This window comes from Pelodiscus sinensis, chromosome 3 (assembly GCF_052426305.1).
Source record: "Pelodiscus sinensis isolate ZL-2025 chromosome 3, ASM5242630v1, whole genome shotgun sequence".
NCBI lineage: Eukaryota > Metazoa > Chordata > Testudines > Trionychidae > Pelodiscus > Pelodiscus sinensis.
Genome location: NC_143054.1, coordinates 202,284,845 through 202,308,192, shown reverse-complemented (window position 1 = coordinate 202,308,192; position 23,348 = coordinate 202,284,845). Strand labels below are relative to the sequence as shown.

Here is a 23,348-nt window from a genome sequence, read left to right as displayed (position 1 = left end):
ACGACTAGTGAAATTTACATGCCCCTTCCGGAAAAGGGGCCAGTGTAGACGTAGCCCCAATGTTGATGCTGTGTGGCAGAGTGCACAGGATGGAGGGAGAGGATCCATTGTGTCCCAGGAGCTCTTTTGGTTCCAATCTAAACTAGACTCTAGAATTTTTGTTCCAGCATCAAAACCCCCTCCCCACACCCCCAACTTTTTAGCCAGTTCAGAAGCTCAGATCTACATTGTCGGTATCTGCATTCTGACAGCGCTAGTGTAGCCAGGTGAATCAATCAGGCATGCATAGCGGAGTGCCTGTCTCACCAGTCCAGAGCAGAATGTGCTACAAGTGTTACAGGGAACAGGCCTGCCTTCCTCTTCCCACGCCCCCCCACTCCCCCGGGGTCAGAGGCCAGCACTGCCCTTTTCCACACCAAGGGCACTTTTAAATACAAAAGGTTAATCTCCAGACCTGTGCTTTGACTGGGATCTGCACGGAACCAGCCATGTTTTACGGGACGTGATTTGCTGGGGATACACCAGCCAGCAGCCTGTGCTCCCCTCACCAGAGGCCTGAGTGCTCGTATGATGATCCTTTGGGATCCCCAGGCACCAATACCCATTCTCGGGCTGCAAGCGCCCCACGTGCACTGCAGGGCGCCTCTATGCCTCCAGAGTGGGAGCCACATGCCAACGCAGTCCCACTCAAGACACAAAGTAAGTTCTTCCTTGCTCCCCAGTCAGTCACTCTCTGGACCCAGAGGGCCCAGCTCCGCCACAGGGACCGTCTTTTGTGCAGCACCTAGCCCATGCCCGGGGATCCCCGCCCGGTGTGACTGCCGTGCAAACAGCAGCAGTAACAGACTCAGCCTCAGGGGCGGAGGGTAACACATGGTTCATTCTCCTCTGCTGATCTCCTTTGCAGGAGGGCTGGGAGACACGCGGCACGATGGATGGGCGTCATGCAGCAGCAGTTCCGAGCAGCAGAAGAGGACGACTGGACAAGCTGGCCCCATGTGGATGGGGCTGTGGTTAGAAGACGAGGAATAGTCTCGGGGGGAGGGAGGGTTCTTACGCTAGAGTTCAAGTTCTCAGCCACACAGAGAACGTCATTGGTCTGGACAGAAAGCTGCTCGAGTGCACTTCCTGACGGTGCGCTCAATACGAACGCCCCAGTTACACAGATTGTATCTGGACCCACCTCAACCTTGGATCCTCCCCACTTGTTCATGCAGACACGCTTCTCACTTCCCTGCAGCGCACAGCCAGCCGCCGCCCCCCCCCCCCCCCCCCCATGCGCTGCAGCCACGCTCCAGCCTTCAGCTGGGTTGCACCCCTGCCGGCAGCACCGGGGGCTGCATGGTGCTCAGGGTCCCTCCAGCAAAGCTCCCATCTCCTGGCCAGATGCAGGCAAAAACAAGAGCAGTTGTAGTCGCCCTGGACCTGCTGGCCTGACAGCAGCTGGGAATTGGTAGCCAGGCTCCCAAAGGGCCCGCACATCTGCACCCGCACGGGCTGCCTGTCCCAGATATGCCCTTCCAGCTTGGCTCGAGTCCGTCTCAAACAAGCAGCTAGCACCAGGCTCTGCTAGGCACCATGGGCTGCTCCTGCACAGGGAGAGGCGAAGAGACAGAACTAGGTAGCCACTGTGCAGCTAAGGCACCACAGCCCGAGACCCGCCCCTTGGATGCGGACAAATGCCAACAGGCCGTCGGTACGTACAGCTGGAGCAGCAGCAGCAGCTCCCGGAGCACAAGGACGACGTCTGGGAGGCCCTGTGGCCGGCTAGATTTGCAACAGGGTTAGGTTCTAATCTGGACACTGATTTGATGTGAAGATTTGGGCAACTTCCGCCTAGCCTAGTTTTCCTCCATTTACCAAGAATTCAAGGCTTCCTGCCTAGCCTTCAGTTCCTGGCTCTGCTGCCCTGCCCCAGCCCGCCCCGGGGGACACTGACTGCTGTTGGTGGACAGGGCTGGCACAGGCCGGCTGCATGAAGGCCAGAGGAGACAAGGACTGAGCCTGCAGAGCACAGGAGGGCACACAGCCCTGACTGGGGAAGCCGACCTCCTGAGTGGCAGAAAGAGTAAAGAAATAGGCTCAGACGGGCCCCACCACACGTGGCCAGTCACTCATGCACCAGCAGGAGCTGCCTACAACTGGAGCAGGCAAGTCCAAGGCCAGTGCAAGCAGCAACTGGGGCCCCGGCTGACTGTGCCCACGAGGCTGGGCAAGGAGGGACAGTCGACTCCAAGGGCCTGGCCGCCAGAGATGGGCATCAGAGCCCGGGCAGGACACACTGAACCTGATGGGTCTCCCCAGCAGGGGGAGGAGGCAGCAGGCCACGGAGGCCTGGAGGGAGCAGGTGTGACAAGAGAACGTGTGGCCCCGAAGCCGGAGGAACCACAGACACGCCTGCTAGCGAGCCACCCCCGTGGGCCCTGGGAGCAGGGACTTGATCAGGCGCTGGGATAAGAAGGGCAGTTTCGAGCACTTGCAGGTTCCCTGCCCTCTCACACCCTTGCCTTACGCAGAGACCCCCGCAGGAGAATGGACGAGTCCCCAACCCTCTGGCCTGGCCCCAGCACCAAAGGGCATTCAGCCCAGGCCCGGCCGCAGGGAACAGCGCGTGGGCACGTGCAGAGCAGCTCAAACTGCTCGGCCCCCTCCCACACTCACCGCAGAGGGCCAGGAGATCGAGGCCTGCCCAGGCCCGGGAGGAACTGCCAAGCCAACGTCTCTTCTGCTGATGGGGTCACGCGTAAGGCTGGAGTGTTAAGTCAGAACTTGCACACGGGCCCAGTCACTCTGGCTGCCTCCGACAGGGAGGCGATTGCGAGGCTGAGCTGAGGGGGCTGTCTTTGGGCTCCCACAAACCTGCCACCCCAAGGCACTTCTTGGAAGTCCTGGCATCGTTCCCTCCGAGAGCGGCTCGGGGCCGGCCAGGCACCACGTCTGCAGCAGTGAACATGGTCCTTCAATGCAAACCTCGTGTGCGCGCGCTAGGCCAGGAACGGCGCTCTTACGGCCAAGGCCCAGAGCAAGGAGAGCAGGTTTCTGCTCCTGCCTCTGCCACAGACTCCTTGGGGGCCCTCGAGCAGAGCACTTCCCCTTCCCGTGCCTTCATTTCCCCTTCCCGTGCCTTCATTTCCCCACCTCGAAAATGGGACTAATAATCCTGCCTTTCTGGGTCTAGCTTGAAAGCTCTCTGGGGCTTCTGTATTCGTTTGTACAGGGTCTGCCACAAGGGCCTTGAGTATCCACAGAGCACACAAGCACAGGGTGACCGGATGTGTCTCTTTAAAGAGGCAGCCCCATATTTAAGGCCTCCTGCAGGTGTCCTGACATTTTTAAAAATCAGCAAATTGTCCCATATTTTCTGTCTCCCCCACATCGTTACTGGTGCTACCAGCTGGATCCCCGCTCGCCAGCCCCTGCCCACCAGCAGCGAGTGGGGAGGGCCCCATGGCCAACAACAGGGCGTAGGGGCGCAAGGGTGAAAATGCAGCACATGGGGCCAGCTGCTGGTCTGTCAGCACAGCCCCTGCGAGCCCCAGCACAGCCCAGCCCCAGCCCGGCCGGCTCTGGCTGGTGAGAGCAGCAGGTGCCAGGCAGCATCTGGTGCCTTGTCACCTCTGCTGCCCACCCGCCAGCCCTTCACGTGCTTCCCCCGTCGCTGTCCTCACCCTGCTTTGCCGCTTAACCCCCTCGCCCCCCACTGCTCCTCCTAGTCCCTGGGTGGGGCACGTCCTGCCCTCGGCGCTGCGCAGAGCCAGCCCGACCCGAGCACTGAGCTCCCCAACAGCCTGGCCGGCAGGCTCCTGCCTCCCCCTGCCGCCTCGGGCTAGGCCAGCGCCCCAGGAGAGCCAAGACGTCTGCTGGCCAGGAAGAGCCAGGCCCTGCACGTGCCAACGCCCCGCCCAGCACCTCAGCTAAGCTCTGGGGAGCAATTTGCAGCCTGTTCCTACCCTGAACCTGCAGGCTTCACAGCAGCCCCTGGGGCAGAGGCTTAGCACCCCCTTCACCCGCGCCCCCACCCTCAGGTCCTGCTCTGCCCCCAGGGTTCCCGCTCTGCTGAGCCGTCTCTCTGGCTGGGTTGCAGGAAGCCCGGTGGTCCGGCTCCCTGGGCCCTGGAGCAGAATGCAGCCTTAGGCCTTAACCCCGTCGTGCCCATGCAGTAGCCAGGGGGCAGGAGGTGGCCGGGTTATCTTGGTGGCCAGCAGCAGGCTGGAGGGAGGAAGCTGCTTTTTGACACTGTGCAGGTAGGCAGGGACAAGCTGCTTCCAGCCACATGGGAGCGGTGGCCAGGGGAAGAGAGGAGCTCTGCCACATCCCCCACCCCGCACTCCTCCCAGCAGCTGGGAGCAGCGCCCCTCCCTTCCCTCCTGTGCAGAGCCAATAGGCTGCTGCTGGCCCCCTTCTGGCGAGAACCCCAGCAGAAACCTGGGGGGAGGCCCTGCTGGGCCAGGTACCGGGGGTGGGTCCTGGGAGACCAGCCAGGCAAGGAGGGCAGAGAGTCCCGGGCAGGAAGGGCTGGGTCGGTCAGACACTCCCCGAGAGAGGAGTACGGGCGTGCCTGTGGGCACACGGGCGTGTCTGTGTCGCCCCTTCTCTCGAGCCACGAAACCTACGCTGAGAAGGCAAGTGAAAGGGATCCAACAAGGCAGAATTTATTTTCAACAAGGGCTCAGGCGACTTGCTGTGAGTCTGAAGGCTTGTGTAACCGATTGCCATTGAACTCGCGCGTATGAGCAGTTTTACCAGGTGTCCCGCATGCAGCTTAGGGAAACAGGGTCACCCTATGGTAGAAGCCCTAATAAAATTCCATTTCCGAATGTGTAACCGAATAGCAGCCCTCTTACACCTATTGATCAGTCATGATGCTACTGTCCCTCACAGGAGCAAACCCTCGTGCATTTGCACGTCTGTTTTCCCACATCACTGGAGTGCAACAAGCCCTGGACAAACCCCAGTTCTATCCTGTGAGGAAGGCTGGCAGCTGTCTCCTCTGGAGGCTGGAGCAGAGCGGAATATTGCTCCCTGCCCTGGAGGAACAGTGAGGAGGAGGGAGTCCAGGGCCTGCCTTGTGCAGCCATTTCACAGGAGCGCAAGGTGAGGACAGTTCTCCTGCTCTGATCTGGTGGCACTTTGCCGTCTCTCTGCACAGCGGTCAGTGACACCACAGGGCAATGGCCCTCCACCTGAAACGGGCATGCAACAACATCGCGCTGCTGAGGGAGGATCTGAGCAAGAGCTGGCTCGAAGCAGGGGGACTGTAAGGAAGGGAAGCTGGTCCTTTCTGCTAGGCAGCTTCCATGGGCTGTGAACAGGGCCAGGGCAGCTTTAAGGAGCACTGGGAATGAAGCCACTACCTGCCTCTTCCCAGGTGGGGGTGAGAATTGGCAGCTGTGCTGGGAACTGACTTGTCAATCACTGCCTTTCTAGCCTACCGGAGGATGCCCACAGTTGGAGGGTATTTACCTGGGGACCCTGAAAGGGCTGTGCCAAGGTAGCCACTGGGGGGGGGGGCGATATCGGATTGTGGATTGTGGCATGGAGGGCACCTGTTACAGGCTAGGCTGAAGGAGGGTTGCCAGCTGGAGGAGGCAGGACATAATTAGATGGCTACACAAGGGCAGTGGAAGAGCCCTCAAACCCCAGCAGGGCTGCAACAGGCTCCCCAGTGGCAGGTGCTACTGCAGGCAGGCAGCAGGGTCTTCTGAAAACCCCAGCGGCTGGAGCGCTGGGAAAGTCCCACGGGTCACTAAGCTAAAGGGGTCCCTGGCCGGTTGGAAAGAAGCAGGAGAACGTGACCGGCAAGCAAAGGAGACGGGCTCGAGTGCACTTCCAAGCCAATCACACCTGGGGAAGCCTGGCTAGCGGGTCTCACCAGCCGGGGCGGGCAAGGGGCTTTCCGGGAAAGGGGGAAACCCGGCGCACACCTGCTGCCTGGCGGTTTTACCGCAGCTTTCGTGTCCAGACCTGGGCATGTCCCTGCTCCTAGGGCAGCTCACCCTCCGGGCACCCCCGGCTGGAGATCGCCGCTCCAAGGAGCGTCAGGCGAGAGCCAGCCAGGCTTGCGGCGACAGAGCCTGGGGGCCCGGGCTTTTAGCGCCTCCCCCCGCAGGGCCGAGCCCCTCTCGCCCGGAAGGAGGAGAAGGGCTTAACCAAGGCTGCAGATTATCGCCCCTGCCCGGGGACCCGGATTAATTACCCCCGGGGCAGGGATGGCGGCTCGCTTGCAAAGACAAGGGCACAAATCAACACGCGCCTGAGCGCGCCGCGCTCAATGCAGCAGCTCAGCACCCGGAGACCCGGGCCCGGGCCCTGGCCCCGCTCCTGCGCGGAATCCACAGCCGGGCCGGAGGGGCTGGTCCCTCCCGGGCTAGGGCTGCCAGGCGGGGCGGGATTCCTCGGGCCCACAGCAGCTCCCGCCCCAGTTCTCGCCTCCCTGCTCCGGGCGGCGGGGTCCGAGCCGGGCTCAGCCTCGGGGAGCCTGGCGCGTCGCTGGACCTGGCTGCTCCGCTCTCCCCAGCCAGAGCCGGGCGGCGCGGAGAGATGCCTCGGGAGGCTCCGCGCTCGCCGGCTCGGAGGATACGAGCGGGGGCCGCCACCGCCCCGCCCAGCCCCGCAGCCAGCGGCCCGGCAAGCGCGCTGGGTCCCCCGCGCCCCCCCTGCGGCAACCCCAGCCCAGAGCGCGCCGGCTCCGTCCCCCGGCCCCGCTCTTTGCGCCGCTGCAGCCGCGTAGCCCCGGGAGGGAGGGAAATACAAACCCGGCGCCGGCCGGAGCGCACGGCCTCGGCTGGCGAGCTCCCCGCGCCCCCTCCCCGCCAGGCCACCTGCGCCCGCCCGAGCGGCTCCTACCTGGCGTCCGCCGAGCGCCCGAGCCGGCGCAGGGGCTCAGCCGCGGGCATGCGGGGCAGGAGCCTTCTCTCCTTCGTGCGCCCGGGCGGGGCAGCGGCGGTGCCGGCAGCTTTGCGCAGCGCGCCCGGCGGTGCCCGTCTCCCCTCCCCGCTGCTGCTGCTGCTAGTGCGGGGCTGGCTCCGCGCCAGCGTCTCTTATCAGCGCCAGGCCCGCCCCCCGCGCTGCCAGCCGCCCGGCCGGTCCCCGGCCTCGCCCCCTCGCCTCCGCACGCCCGTGCCGCGGAGCCCCGCCCTGGCCGCTGGCAGCTAAGCCGGACCCCGCGCCGGGCGGTCCCAGCCGGACGAGTTCAGGGGGGCTGGCAGCTAGCGGAGCGTGGCAGGGAGGCTGGACGCGGGAGGGGGGGCAGAGCCTGGCAGAGGGGCTGGAAAAGGGGGCAGAGCATGGAAGGGGGGCTGGACCTGGGGGGGGCAGAGCATGGCAGAGAAGCTGGAAGGGGGGCAGAGCACGGTAGGGGGGCTGGTCCTGGAGGGGCAGAGCATGGTGGGGGGCTGGAAGGGGGGCAGAGCATGGCAGTGGGGCTGGAAGGGGGGCAGAGCATGGTAGGGGGCTGGTCCTGGAGGGGCAGAGCATGGTGGGGGACTAGAAGGGGGGCAGAGCACGGCACTGGGGCTGGACCTGGGGGTGCAGATGCGCTGATCACCCCTGGCTGGACGTGCTTTCCATCACATACTGGGGTTTCACTCTAGGTCACTGTCTCTCAGCACCGCTCCCCAAATGTCCTAGCACCCCAGGGAACCAGGTGAGTGGAGGAAGGAGAGGCAAGGCTGGAGGGACTTGTGAGGACCTCGCTCCGTCCCTGCACTCTCCGGGCTGGGCCCCAGGGAAAGTGCTCTCAGAAAGGGGTTTTTGTGGCACTGGCCTGTAGAACGCTCCAATCTGTAGGCATCCATCGCCTGTCCCAGGTAGCCGCCTCTGCCAACATGGATGCAGTGAGCTGCGGTACAGCACAGGACCCTACTGGTGTGACCAGAGAGAGGGAAGCAGCTGCCCTTCTCCAGAGCCATGGGGCTGTGGTTACCCAGACAGACAGACAGAACCAGGGGGCCACCAGTTGTTATTAAGGCAGACGGTAGAGACCCTATGGAGAAGTCAGCGGCAGGGCAGGGAACTGACCAAAGTTGGCCAATTTCCAGGCCAGGGCTTTTCCCATTCCACCAGCCTGCCTCACTTGCCATGCCTCTTCCAGAGTAAGCACAGGCCTTGTGCCCAGTGAGCGAGTCAGCTAGCCCGTGTGAACTGCAAGAGCCGTGTCTGGCCACAGCTCTTCACTGGAGGGGACAGTAAGCGGGGCCTCCCTGTGCGCAGCTCTGGCAAGAGCTGGCTGAGTTGCAGCAGGAGCCGGCAGGGAGCTAGTTAAAGAGCTGGCAGGGCCTGGATTGCAATAGGACAGCACCTGTAAGGAACTATAAGTTACTGTCACTGCTGCCTCTGGCATGGAGATTAGCTCCCTCAGTGGCCATTAGCCAAGATGGGCAGGGATGCAACCTTACAGCCAGGTGTCCCTCAGCCTCTGACTTTGAGAACTTGGGATGGGTCACTCGAAACTGCCCTCTTCTGTTATGGGTCACTCGAAACTGCCCTCTTCTGTTATTCCCTCTGGGGCACCTGGCACTGGCCACTGTGGGCAGACAGGACCCACTCTGGCCGCTCTTACGTTCAGCTCTGTATCCTAACACAGTGCTTTGTTGGGCGTGTGAAGGGGCAGCGCAGCTCTCGAGCTACGTGCGCTACCACCCAACTCTACAGCCATGCGCCCCTGCAAAGCAGCATGTGAACAGGGCTCTCCCCAAGAGCCGTCAGCTGGCCCAGGGAAGCTCGTGGCTGCTTGGTTTGGCTGATGGTTTCTGCCCTGTTCTGCAGCATCTCAAAGGGACAGGCTGGGGCAAATGCTTCCTGCTCTGGCTGTCAGCTCCGGCAAGGACAGTCGCATCTGTTGTGTCTGCAAGCTCCACCCCGTAGGCAGCCCCTTTTCCACGGGCGCTCCCCAAGATGCAGGAGTAACTTGCACACCCCAGTGCAGCTGAAACACAAAGCCAGGGAGGGCTCCTGCTTCACTCCCAGGCATGGTGAGGAGAATTACCCAATGCCACCATTAGACCAGCTTCCGCTCTGCCCCCGCCCCGAACTTTGCTGTTGCATCCCAGGCCAGCCCCAGCCTGGCAATGCTGCCCACACAATTGTACGTTTGCTGCACAGCTCTGGAATGAGGACATGGAGCTGGTGGGTTTGTTTACTCTTTGGGGATTGCTGGGTGTGGCGTAAAACAAGCCCAAGCCCTCTGCCACTAGGATCTAGTGCCCTGAAAGGTCAGAGGTCAGCATCCTATATCACCAAACACACAGGGACAGCCCTGGTGCGTACATCATCCCCCTGCCCAGAGGGGCACGGAGGGGGCATCTGCACCCCCTGAGTCCCACCAGGAGTCACTATGCCTGCAGGTGGGGTGCAGGGAGTGCTGCAGCACCCCTAGGATTTGCATCAGAGTTCCAGCCCCACACCCCTGCTGCCCAGTGTCCTGGCCACCAGCCCCACTGCTGGCTTAGGGGCTCCGCTGCCAGCCCCAGGCTCCCAGCCACCAGTCCTGCATGTGGGGTCCTGGCCGCTGGCCCCACTGCTGGCTTAGGGGCTCTGCTGCCAGCCCCAGGCTCCCAGCCACCAGTCCTGCATGTGGGGTCCTGGCCGCTGACCCCACTGCTGGCTTAGGGGCTCCGCTGCCAGCCCCAGGCTCCCAGCCACCAGTCCTGCATGGGGGGGTCCTGGCCGCTGACCCCACTGCTGGCTTAGGGGCTCCGCTGCCAGCCCCAGGCTCCCAGCCACCAGTCCTGCATGGGGGGATCCTGGCCACCAGCCCCACTGCTGGCTTAGGGGCTCCGCTGCCAGCCCCAGGCTCCCAGCCACCAGTCCTGCATGGGGGGGATCCTGGCCACCGGCCCCACTGCTGGCTTAGGGGCTCTGCTGCCAGCCCCAGGCTCCCAGCCACCAGTCCTGCATGTGGGGTCCTGGCCGCTGGCCCCACTGCTGGCTTAGGGGCTCTGCTGCCAGCCCCAGGCTCCCAGCCACCAGTCCTGCATGTGGGGTCCTGGCCGCTGACCCCACTGCTGGCTTAGGGGCTCCGCTGCCAGCCCCAGGCTCCCAGCCACCAGTCCTGCATGGGGGGGTCCTGGCCGCTGACCCCACTGCTGGCTTAGGGGCTCCGCTGCCAGCCCCAGGCTCCCAGCCACCAGTCCTGCATGTGGGGTCCTGGCCGCTGGCCCCACTGCTGGCTTAGGGGCTCTGCTGCCAGCCCCAGGCTCCCAGCCACCAGTCCTGCATGTGGGGTCCTGGCCGCTGGCCCCACTGCTGGCTTAGGGGCTCTGCTGCTTGCCCAGGGTCTTGCTCAGTTGCCGGATCCAAGGGCTCCAGTAGGACCCTGGGCTGGTCCTAGGGTCCTGGCCACCCACCCTGCATGCAGGGTCCTGACTGCTGGGCTGGGCTGTTGGCCTCAGCTCTAGGGGGAAGTGAGGAGAGGGGCAAGGGGGCAGCTGTGCAGAGTCTATTGGCTTCCAGGGGACGTGTGGGCATCGGTGCCTGCTGGAATGGAACCCTTGGCTGGCTCGGGGCCGTGATTAGCACTCGTGTCCCTGGTGTCTTTTCTCACAAGAGCAGCCCTATGAATAATACCTAATCAAAGTCAGCCACACACGGAACCCCAGGGCCAGTCACTTCAATATCAAGGCACTGACTGTCCAGTGCTGGTCGGCGGCCAATGCACTCCCCTCAGAACAGCCTCTGCCTGTGCACAGCTACTCCCCGCCTGCCTGTCTCTGCACTTCGCTCTTCACGCTCCAGCTTCCCCCGGGCCACCTCCCAGGGGTTCACACAGAGACAGGAACACGACAGTGACCCCCCCCCCCCGATGAAAGTGCTGCGGAACACCCCGGTTATTAATGTTTCCCTTGTTGCGTGTCAGGGTTTGCGCCAGATCACTTACAGCCTGCCAGTTAGTTCCCAGACTAAGCACACCCCCTAAATCAGCGGTGGGAAATCTACAAAGCATGGGCCACCCTGGGGTTCTGTATTTGACTACTGAGATACTTTGTTTAAGATTGTCCACGGACGGGGTTGCTGGCCTACCAGAATTACTACAGTGACACGCACGTACAGCAAGGGCATGTGAAGTGAGGTGAGGGCTGATCGCACCCGACACTGGCTGTCAGAGCCGTGCTCCCTCTGCAGCACTGCTATGGGCCAATCGGCACAGCCCACGAAGTCTAGGGACGCAAGCGCAACGAGCCTGGGAGCCACCTTGGTTATGACAATCTTGTGGCCCCTGAGATGAAAGAGGCCCACTCATGTGGCCCTCTCACTGGCCTCCTCTGCCCTAAGTAATTCAGCAGCTGAGTGAGTGCACTTGTATGTGTCTCTCTCCCCATATTTGACTCCCTTGCAACGTCTCTGTGTGCGAAGCGCCTAGAACAAAGGGAACCACAATTCCTCTTGTGCCTCTTGCTGCCACCATCGTAAAGATGCATAGTGAGGGAACATCATCCCATGTACCAGGAGTTAGTGCTCTTCCACAAAGGGCACGTTATTCTACTAGTCCTAAGAAAGGAGACAAAGGATTCATTGGTATCGTTGTTTGGCTTTGGCGGTGTCCACAGTGTGCAAGGTGCTATAGAAATGCCTGTCCTGACATCCGTGGGATGGGATGGGATCTAGCTAGCTAGCTCTCCCTAGACCCCCACCCCGCCCTGTCAGCAAAGTAAGACCTCTTATTTGCTTGATGTAATATTACAGCAAACGAATGAGCCAAGCCAATAAGTCATTATCCTTGACACACATTTGGCAAAGCCTTGCATGCACAACAGGACCCAACCAATCTCAGAGCTGAACGAGATGCCAGCAATGGAGTTCTCCCTTAAGCCTCCTATTTTCTTACAGTTACGGTCACTGACCTACTTTCCTGCCCTTTTGCTCAACGTGGTGCACAAGTCTTCTAGAGCCCAAGCCTCTGACTGTCCCATGCCCATCGGCGGCCAATGCACTCCCCTCAGAACAGCCTCTGTCTGTGTGCACAGCCACTCCCCGCCTGCCTGTCTCTGCACTTCGCTTCTCCTGGGCCGCCTGCCAGGGGGTCACACGGTGATGGGAAGGAACTGCAGAAAATCCTAATACATGAACCCTTCATGAGCTTCTTAGAAACCAACACGGTGGCATTGCATCTGGCCTTTGCATTACACTGGTGCTTAAAGGTGCTGAACAAGATGAAGGCCCCAGTGTGCTGAGTGCTCCACATGCACCTAGTGAGAGACGGGCTAGGCCCTGACCCTAGCTCTTGGAGTGCAGGTGCAGCAAAGTCAGCAGGAGAAAGGATCTGCCCTGGGGGCTCCATTGGCAGCTTTCAGCCCTGAGGAGACATGACAGAGAAAGGCTGGGAGGAAAAAGTAGGAGTATCTCCATTCTTAGAGACTGGAAACTGAGACAGAGATACTTTAAGTGAATTGGCCACGGCTATATAGGCAATCGGTGGCAGGTTGGGCACTGAAACCCATTTAGCTTGTGAGTTCATTGGGACAGGGACTGCCTCTTACTATGAGTCTGTGCAGCACTCTTCCATGGATCAGCCAGCGCTACGGGACTATAAATGCATATGCCCCCACGCCTGCCTGCCCAGGCCCTGGCCTGGGTCCAGGGACAGGAGAAGTTGGCTGAAAGATCATGAGATTTAAAAGATCACAGCTCTTGATGCTCCGATTCTTTGCCTTTTGGGTCTTGAGCATTGAACCGGGATCACATTTGCCAGATTTTCTCTGCAACCAGGACTAGAAACATACTTTTTTAAAGAAGCCGAGATGCTGACAATCACCTGACTCCAGGAGCTGGGGCTTGAATTAAATGACCAGCTCCCAGCAGGCTTGTGGCAAAGTGCTGAGAGAGCTGCCAAGGTTTCTGTCTGCAGCTGCTGCTCAGTTGCTACCCTGGGCCAGGGTCTGCACTTGCTCTTTTGCAGAGTCCTTGATGACACCAGCAAGAGAGCCGGGGGGATCGAAGGGAGAGCATGGCCCTCGCTGCTCATTACAGAGGCAATTCAGCCTTCTGCACACAGACGTTTGCCCTGGAACTAAGAGCTCGCCCAGGGGAAATCATCCTGTCCCTGCGAATGAGAAGGGGCAGGCCTCAGACAGCTGCGTGGGAGCGCCCTGTTTGCATTCCCGAACCAAGGAGGCTGGCTGAGAGTCTGAAGCACAGACTCTGAAGCAGACCTCTCGGCCACAGCACGGGAAAGGGCTCTCCAAAGCAAGGTGCTTCTGCAGGTGGAATTGCTCTCCGGTCCTGAAAACATCAGCTCTAGGCTCCCTGGTGCCATAACGCCCCCTGAGCCCAGGGAAAACAGACCAGCCCTTGCCATCCCCTCCGTCCACTGCAGCGCTGATGCTACATCAAAGGTTCAAGCTTCTTCTCTTCTTCCAAGACCCTGGCTGCTCTTTTCCTCCTGACCTGTCCGCTCTGGCTCCCCTCTCTGCCTTGCCACACCTCTCCTGTGTCAGCATCTTCCCTCGATGCCATGGGCCCCTTTGCGACCTGGGACGCTCTCCTGGGGCCATTCCGTAAGGCTGCTCTCCGTCCCTTCATGCCTCTCCATGGGCCTAAAAGGCTTTGGCCCCTAACGGTGCCTGGGGCAGAGGCCGATGGGGAGGGTTCATGCTAATCCACAGATCTGATTGACAGAAGGTCTCGCGATCCACTAGCCTGACCTCACCACATGGTAGTGTAAACGTGCAGGTACAAATAGTCCGGGTATTGGGCTGCCACTGCTTCCCTGCGCTCCCCCTTGGCTACCAGCTCTTCAGAGACTTGCGTTAGTGCTGCTGGGCCAGGGACGCGGTTTGCTCCGCATCTGCCCCGGGGGGCCCCGTTGGGTCTGTGCCCCAGGGCACTGCTGCACTAGGAACACAGAACAGGGATGTGCTGTTTTGCCCACAGCAGGACAAGCAGGGGACTGGAGGAAAGGGCAGCACATGGACAGACAACTAGCAGGACAGGAGGACTCAAGGAAGCTGGGTGCCCCAACGGCCTGCCTGTAAAACCAAGACAATAGCAGCCTATTTCTTCTGCCCTTGGCTGTCTTGACTCTTTGGACTGCAGGCTGCTTGGGGCAGGGGCTGGCTCTCCCTAGCTGTGCCTGCCTGAAATTCTGTAGGAACCTCCGGGATATTTCAAGGATTTATGACCCACTAATATTTCTCTTGCCCGTGCTATACAATAAAGCAGGTAAGTCATGCATCGCAGGCAAAGCAGGCAGCGAGCGTTAGGGCAAGAAATGCTGGGGAGGTTCTGTGAATGATTATAATTGAAAGCCAGAGAAACAGAGAAAACAGATTGACGCCGCGGGAAGAACATATGGGAGACATTTTCTGAGAAATGAAACTGCACTGTGTACAAGACAGAAGTCTACCTTCGACTTCCACTGTCTTTCACGTGCCTGTGAATTCTCCCTCCTGGGTTACAGGCTCTCTGCTGCCTTGGAGTGGATTTCTCTCTGGACCTCTGGCTTTTGTGTGTCAGCGGTTTGAAGTCATCTGAGATGGTCGGGTGCCATTTGTTCCATGGAAGCCCTCCAGATCATTTCTTCAAGTCTGCTGTGGGCTAGTGCAGCACACTGGCGATTCAGGGGTGTCTGCCGCCCCATGTGGGCTCTACACCTTTGTATGGGCCCTGGAGATCGGTCTGAGCAGCAGGGGGAGGTGCCGCCACTGGCTCTAGCAGCATGAGGCCCGGCACTGGGAGCCATAGCGAGGGATGAGCCAGCCCCAGCCGTGGCCGCGTGGGCGTGAGGAGCCGTGCGGCGCGCCCTGGGCATTCCGAAAGAGGGAGTCCAGCCTCCAAGCCACACGCTTACCTTAGAATTCACGTTTCACGCTTCTGTTTGCTCACCTCTGGCTTGGAAGCCTCATTTCCGAGCTTTCTCGGCCGCCACAGGGGGCGAAACATCCCTTGTCTTCCAGTGGAAGTTGAGCTCCGCACCCCTCCAGGAGCCTAGTGAAGCTGTAGGAGCTAGCAACACTCAGCTACGTTTCCCTGGCAAGCCAAGCCCCGTCTGGGGTGTGCGGCACACAGGGGCTGTTTCCTACTGCAGATGGTGCAATCCCCGGCTCTCTGCCCTGAGAGTCTGTTCCCCTCACGAGCTCCTGTTCTTCCCGGGAGCTTTCCAGCTTCTGACGCAGGGGAGCCATTTCCTGCTGAGGGAACGCAGACACTGTCTTTCTGTGGGGCACTGGAGGGCGTAGTGCATTCACAGGCTTCCCCTTTGCTGTCTCTGCCTGCTCCCATCTCAAACTCCCACGAAGGAGGGGATGAGTTGGGGGGCAGCACTTCCAGGGGGCATAGGACAAGCAGAGCTTTATGGTTGGGTCCATTGGGCAGCCAGATGATTGCACAAGGCAAGGGGCTGAGCAGGTCTGAGGTGGGGTGGGGCTTGACTGTCTCCCCGACTCTCTTTCACTCAACCCCCACTCTGCCACGGACAGCCCATTCACCCGCCCACGGCCTGACACCCACACACCCCTGCCGCGCGTTCGCTGGGTGCTTCTGCTGCAATGCTCGGCCGCACGGTTGTGACACTTCACTTGCCATGAGCTGAAACACACGGGGGCAGGTCCCCTGCGCAGCAGGCAGAGCACAAGCTGTGGGCCCCAGCTGATCATGGTAGTGAGGCTGAGCACACAGCAAACGGGGTTAGGCCATGGAAGGCCTGGCAGCTCAGCCAGACTCTGCAATAACTTGCTGGTTAAACCTGGGCCCTAGGCGTGACTTGCTCTGTGCCTCAGTTTCCCTGCTACGAATGGGGCTAGCTCTGTGTGTTGGTGAATGCTCAAGAGGCCTAAAAGAGGCCTATCAGTTACCAAAGAGCTAGAGCTGCTGGGCAGTGAGCAAAGCAGGTCCAGCTGCACGTTGAAGCGGGGCTGGGAGCAAACCGAGGCCTGTCGGCAGGCTGAGCTGCCTTCGCACAGGCTGTGCCGCTCTCTCACTTTGGGGGTTGTTTGACAGGCCTGGTGAATTTCATCAGTGACTAATTCTCCAGCCTGGGGCTCCTTCACGAAGAAGGCTCTGGGACTCTTGGGACAGAGACTCCGCTGCTGTCAGTCGCCACGGCTCCATTTTTAGTTCACTGGAATGCTGCTGGAAAGTAAACATCTCGCAAATGCTCATAGGAATTTGTGCTGGGATGCAGTTTTGTGCCAGAAATGTTTGCCAGGCCAACTTGACATCTTCCATATCCCCACTCACCCAGTCAGGGAGTAGAAACACCCGACAGCATGTGATCCGGGAGACCAGTTACCCACCAGGAATAACTAGCAGTGAGCCATCAAGGAGATAGCGCTTCCTACCACTCCTCTTGGCCACTTATACGATGAATGATGCACGTGCTTAGCCGGATCGGGTGCCAGTGGGACTACTCTGTTAGGCAAAGCTAATCATGTGCTCCAGCCTTCACAGGACTGGGCCAAAATAAATACTTGGTGAACAAGCTGGAGACATTTTTTCAAACAAGGAAGGAATTAATAAAAATCTGAGTTGGCAGATAAGACATGGGCAAAAAGAAAGGCAACATTTGGCAAATAAAATTCACTACAGAGATTTGAAGTAGGGATTCAAGATGAACTTAGGACGTTTGTACTTGCAGAACATCATAATTACTAAGGTCAGAGTCTTAGACCTGTCTCGTTTTGTTGCATTCTTTGAGATCTACACACCAAGGCATGTTTAAAGATAACCAACCAGGCTATTTTAAGTTAGGGAGGTTAAGTCAAGCATGTCCTTACTGACAGGGTCAGATATTTTCTATTGTTATGGAAAATCACTCCCTAAGCATTCAGCCATTTTTGTATTGTCCATAGAGCATAAAAGTTGAAAAAATTATGTAAAGGTAAAAATGCCTTTTTTACTCCATTTCAATTCAGAAATAGGCATATGGATTTTGCTAAAGCATTTCAGAAACATTCCGATAACGAGCAATCATGAGAATGTTCAACTAAAAAAGCAATGGCAGTAGAATATGAATTAGTATCTAGTAACAGCAAAAATAATGGACGCTATTTACTTTTCCTGGACAATAGTCCCCCTTTCTCAGCTTTATGTACAATGCAATGGAGGTGACACATGGCACTGGATGCTCTTAGATATTTCTGTTTACACATCTGCATAAAATTATGTCTATTGATGTTATTACAAGATTTTTTATTAAAAATTCTAGTGAATTGTAAGAAGTTTTTTAAACGCTGTTTTTTCGATGGAAGTTCTTTATCATGATTCCTTTGTTAAAGTTGAAATAGTTTCTGAAATGGACTAAAAGTCTATGTCTACCCAGCAACATTATTCCAAAATAACACAGTCCACATCTACACAGCCAGCAGTTATTTTGTTGTAATGTCAAAAAACTGTCAGGCTGGAGGACATCTTACTCCGACTCCTGTAACCGACATTGTACTAGGAGCAAGGGAAGCCAGAGGAAGAGTGCTTTATTTTGAAATAAGTGCTGTGTAGACAGCACCAAAACTCAAAATATGCTATTTTGAAATAAGCTACACAATTGACACAGCTAAATTTGCGTAGCTTATTTCGAGTTAAGCCCTGTTGTGTAGATGCACCCAAAATGGGGCATCAAATCCTGTTTTCCTTTGCATCTATCTGGCCTTCTAGGCTATGTCTACACTGCAGGCTTATTGCGCAAGAACACCTGTTCTTGCACAAAAACTTGCCGAGTGTCTACACTGCACGTGCGTTCTTGCACAAGTAAATTTACAGTAAAGCATCGGAACAGAGGGCTTCTTGAGCAAGAGTTATTCCTCTTCTGATGGGGAATAAGCCCTCTTGCACAAGAGCTCTTGCGCAAAAAGGCAGTGTGGATGGGCAACACTGTGGCTGGCCATCAGAGCTTTCTTGTGCAAGAGAGCGTCCACACTGCCATGGATGCTCTTGCACAAAAGCACATGGCCGTGTGGACACGCTCTTGTGCAAAAAGCCTGCAGTGTAGACGTAGCCCCTGTGTGTGACAGTGTTGATTTTTATGCCCTCTGAATATTCTGCACCAAAACTGTCTGGCATTGGGGCTCTGACATTTTCTGGTCAGCAAGTATCTTAAAAAACATTGTATTTATCCAATAGTAAAGAGAGGAGTCTTGAAGAGATCCGGCACAACAGGTTTCTCTGTATTTATACATTAGAATGTCGGGTAAGTTTAAACCATTATTTGTCATTACAGAAAGATGGTGCTGCCGTTGGTAGCTAATGGATAAACTTCATTGCCAGAGAAAATGTCAGAGACAATTTTAAAAATTGTAATCAATCAATAATTAGCTGTGCTCTCAGACCTTACCAATAGAGGGCAGGGCACTGAATCTCTGCAGCATATAATATACCTTTGTAGAGCCCACATGTCCAGATTAGATTCCAGATTTAAAAAAAGCAACAGGGACTAAGGGTAAGTGTGAGGTCCCTCACTGGAAATGCAGTTAGTACATCTTGTTAGCATGCCCTGGCTCCCTCCTCCTTCCCCCAGCAAGCGTATTTCCACTGTCAGTGACAAACCCTGCACTTCCATGAAAAACTTTCTTCTGTCTGACAAGGAGACACCCTGCACACCACAGGCTGCTCTCCCACCGTTGCTACAGCAGTGTGCACAGGTCAAGTATGCCGCGTAGCCGGTGTTTGTCAGGGGAGGATGAGGTCACAGGCCTGGTGTTTCAGTCTCTGCTGAGGACCCTGTGTACTGCTGATCTTACACATTCATTTGAGCCCCTGCTAGCCAGACTGAACGGCACTGCTGCCCTGGAGAGGACAGACAGGAAAGGCTCTACCTGTTTATCAAATGAGGTTTTCAACAGGGGCGGCGGAAGGGTTGAAATCTGGTGGCTAACGTATTTTTCAACAAGGTGAATGTCTCAGGCATTCACCCGCAGCAGAGACTAGCTCCATCCGAACGCAGAGTACGGCCATGTGCTAGGGATCGGCGGTGTGACGCACACCAGCCTGGTGGCGCAGGGTGCTGAACCTTTCCGAAAGCTGCAGGCCAGAACTGGAGATCAATTGGATTCTTTGCCTCAGCTTAACAATGCTGTTAGTCGCTTCCCACGGGCTTTGTGACAGTTCTCACAGCTCATGCATTTACTGTAGGAAAAAGTGTTGCTGAAACTCTCAGTGTTAGAGGAAAGGTATGAAACACCACAAACGGCAATGGCGTCATTTCTTTTCTGTTAGTACTTCTTGAGAGCTGCCTGACTGTCTGTTGCAGGCCTTTCACCCAGTAATTAACACACGAAGGAGATCCGGCTCCTCTCGCTGCCATCTGCTGAGCTAGCTATGAAAATGGACTGGGAGCTTATGATAAGGTTTCCTCAGTGATTTGACGTTGCTGCACCATGAGAAAGTACCAGGGAAGATAAATGCTGGAAGTTAAAGCGACATTCGCTTTTCAGATAGGTCACAGATTCTCCAGTGCCAGGACCTTACTCTCACATGTGGGTTGCTTCTGAAGGCTGGCAGAGAGGCAGCACAGACAAGTAAACATCATCATTCTGGGAAAGGGGAGAGGGGGAAGCCCTTGCAGCCTAACTGGAGCTAGGGCAATGCAGAGTCTTTCTCCTACTTCTGAATCAGGCATCGTGCCGGGATGCCGGGGCACTTTCAGCACCTCGTTTTGATGAGCTAGTGTTCCATAAGCAGGAAAAGCCCAGTGCATTTATACAGCCCAAGAGGTCACCCCCAAACAATAAATCTCAGGCCCAAATGGCTTAACATCTACCATGGCTTAAAGGACCATATGGGATGAATTACTGTTCAGAGTAAAACAAACACTTGTCTCTCACATCCAGTGTTATTGTTAGAAATATTCTGCTCTGTGCATTTCTCAGCAGTGTAAAATGTCTGGCCAAATCACGGGCTAATGCCAAGGATCACCAGCATCCTGTGGTCTGCATCTATTACTATTAACTTGTGTGTGTTGGCAACCTCATCATACTAACAGCAAATCCAGCTGCTGCTTGCTGACTTGAGCTTGGAAGTACAGTACAAGGTTTTTGCCTTTAGTTTTGCTTTCAGGCCAAAAGGTAACACCGGGCATTCCTAATGTCACCCTTGCCACACCGTGATCTGAGCAGAAAGCTTAGAAGTAGCCTCTGAAGGAAGATATGTCACTGTCTGCTGTTTAGTTGGTTCAGAAAGGGGGAAGTGTACATCTCTCAGTATGGCTGGAAGATCAGAATGTGGTTAGTCTGCCCAAAGACATGGTGGCCAATACTAGCAAACTCAGGGGTGGGTGGTGGGTTCATAAGAACGGCCATACTGGGTCAGACCAAAGGTCCATCTAGCCCAGGAGCCTGTCTGCCGACAGTGACCAGCACCAGGTGCCCCAGAAAGGGTGGACCGAAGACAATGATCAAGCGATTTGCCTCCTGCCATCCCTCTCCCCCCTCTGACACACAGAGGCCAGGGACACCATTTCTATACCCTGGCTAATAGCCTTTTATAGTCCTAAACTCCATGAAATGATCTAACTTCTCTTTAAACTCTGTTATAGTCCTAGCCTTCACAGCCTCCTCTGGCAAGGAGTTCCACAGGTTGACTACACGCTGTGTGAAGAAGAACCTTCTTTTATTAGTTTTAAACCTGCTACCCATTAATTTCATTTGGTGTCCTCTAGTTCTTCTATTATGGGAACTAATAAATAACTTTTCTTTATCCGCCCTCTCCACACCACTCATGATTTTATAGATCTCTATCATATCCCCCCTCAGTCTCCTCTTTTCTAAACTGAAAAGTCCCAGTCGCTTTAACCTCTCCTCATATGGGACCTCCAATCATTTTAGTTGCCCTTTTCTGAACCCTTTCCAAGGCCAAAATATCTTTTTTGAGGTGAGGAGACCACATCTGTACACAGTATTCAAGATGTGGGCGTACCATAGTTTTATACAGGGGCAGTAAGATATTCTGGGTCTTATTTTCTATCCCTTTCCTAATAATTCCTAGCATCCTATTTGCCTTTTTGACCGCCGCTGCACATAACTATATTTAGGCTCCTAACTTAAAGCCACCGGTCCGGGGCAGCCAGTGGCTGCTGGTGATCTGGGTCGAACTAATTCTTCTGTGGTTCTGGGGCTAGTAGATTTTGTGGGGCTCCCTAAGCTCTGGAATGAGTCCAAAAATTAGGGGTTCAGTGTGTGGGAGGGAGCTGCCTGGGAGCAGGGTGGAATTGCAGGGTTTGGGCAGGAGGGAGGGTGTTGTAGGCCAATGCCTGGTGCCACATAGGGAACGAAGAGCAAGTGATCATCAAGTGATCCATCTCCTGTCACCCATTCCCAGCTTCCAGCAAACAGTGGCTAGGGACACGATCCTGGCCCATCCTGGCTAATGGCCTGTACTGAAGGGAGTGCTGCAAGCCACACATGGAGAAGAAATCCCACAGCACACATTCACCTGTGGCACTCATTGCCACAAGAGATTGCCAAGGCTGAGAGCTTAGCCTGATGAAACCTAGCAAGAGGCATAGCGAGAAAAGCCAGAGCAGCCATTGGTAGGTACAGATGTGAGGCTGTAAGCCCCAAAGCCAGCCTCTGACTGCCAGGGAGATTTCCTATAATAGGACTGCCACAGGGCACCACCATAGCACCTCCAGCTGGCAATCCTGGGAATTAGCTGGTTCAGCTGGCTGGATGCCTCCCCCTAGCCAATGTCTCCCCATGTTTCTCTTTGGCCACAGCATCCCCTTCAGGATACTGCCCTCCGGCACTGCCCACACCAGCATCTGAGCCCCCCTTCCAGGGGTTGGCATTTATCATTTCCTGGGATCTCCCCTCAGGGAACACTCCGTTCCCTGCACCAACCTTCCCTCAGTAACCTACTGACAGCCTTCATCTAGCCTCTGTTTGAGGAGCAAACTGCACCTGTAACAGCCACTCATCACAGGCAAAGGGGTGTGGACGTGCTGCCTTTGCCCGCCTCCCCACAGCCCCATCCCCACTGCGCTGCCCTAGCAGTCAGGGCCCTACTACTCTCTATCCAAAGCAGCATGCAATTCCACCTCCTTCCCCCTTCCAGCAGGCCCTCTTTATATCACCCACAGCTGGGCCCTAATTAGCCTGAGCTGCCTCAGCTGGGGCTTTGCTTGCTGCCCTTGCTCAGGGCTGGGGTTTTGCCCTTAAAGGGACAGTGCAGGGCAAACGCCCTGTCACAGGGACCCTATGGGATTCCTGCCTTTGTCTCCGCCCAGCTCACTGTCAGAGAGATGACACCGGACCAGATGGGCCACCATGTCCCCCAGGGATTCATGCCCTACAAGTACTGGCACACTCCTGCTCATGGCCCCCTCCCTTAGTCAGTCAACACCAGTGTCAGTATTGACCCTTTGAACCCTTCCTCGTGAATCACCCCCACCCTAAGCACCCTCCCATCAGCTGGAAACGCAAAGCTTCAGGGTTTGGAATCTGGCTGCTTTGCTGAGTCTAGCATGGGGTGAGGGAGGCCTCCGGGGGCAATTCCTCATTTTGTACCACAGTGAAATGCCCTCCTGTTCGGGTCATTGGGGCGCCAGTGCAGTCTTCCCTGGGCAGCTGCCAGCCCTGAAACTTGGCAGTGCCCTGAGGGGCCTTGCTGTGCATCCCGATCCCAGCCTGGAGGTGTTGTTACTTAGAGGCTGTGTCTAGACTGGCAGGATTTTTCTGTTAAAAGTATTTCCGCAAAAGCGCGTCGAGATTGGCAGGGATGCTTTTGTGCAAAAAGTGCTTTAGCGCAAAAGCATCCGTGGCCAGTCTAGACGCGATTTTGCGCAAGAAAGCCCCGATCGCCACTTTAGCCATTGGGACTTTTTTGCACAAAACAGTTCTTCCCTGTCTACACTGGCCCTCTTGAGCAAGTGTTCTTGCATAAGAGGGCTTTTTCCCGAGCAGGAGCAAGAAGCACTGATTTTGAGCATTAGAAAGTCAGTGCTCTTGTGCAAATTCAAGCGGCCAGTGTAGACAGCTGGCAACTCTTGCCAGTCTAGATGCACCCAGAGTGTCAGCTCCATCCAACAGAGGTGGGAAAATCTTCTCTCCTTTCCACAGTGACCCCTCTAGCTGCTCAGGAGCAGACAGACAGCCTCTGCCAGGAGCACCGTTTGGTGCCTTCCCAGGAGAAGGATGCCAGGTGGGATGCCCAACCTGGGGCTGGAGTACAGGTATGGTCGGAAGGGGATAGTTTCACATGAAGAGGGCTTTGAGGGCAATTCAGCAGGCCCCAGCAAGGAGATGAAAAATTAGAAGCGATTTAGTTGGCACATTCCTGCCCCTCCAGAATGCTGGTTTTTCCCCACTGCTGTGTCTCCTTCCAAGTCCCAGCTTTGCTTGTCTGAGAAGAGAGGAAAACGAGCCAAGTAAAAGTGAGGAAAGCTTTGTAAACGAGCAGGAAGTGGTGGAGGATGTTGTCACTGG

General features: G+C 56.7%; 1 protein-coding gene across 9 annotated transcripts in view; it reads right to left on the bottom strand.

Moving 5' to 3' along the window:
* SLC8A1 (solute carrier family 8 member A1) overlaps positions 1 to 23,348 on the bottom strand; it is a 308,938-nt gene that overhangs the window by 274,119 nt on the left and 11,471 nt on the right. For 2 of the 9 annotated variants that reach the window (XM_089777613.1, XM_075925822.2), the window contains exon 1: positions 6,847 to 7,051. The exons of 2 other annotated variants lie outside the window; for them this stretch is intronic. The gene's annotated coding sequence lies outside the window, so the exon portion shown is untranslated. Of the gene's footprint in view, positions 1 to 6,846; positions 7,052 to 23,348 lie in introns of those variants that run through there. 5 more of the 9 variants (XM_089777616.1, XM_075925816.2, XM_089777617.1 and 2 more) reach the window with 4 other exon arrangements.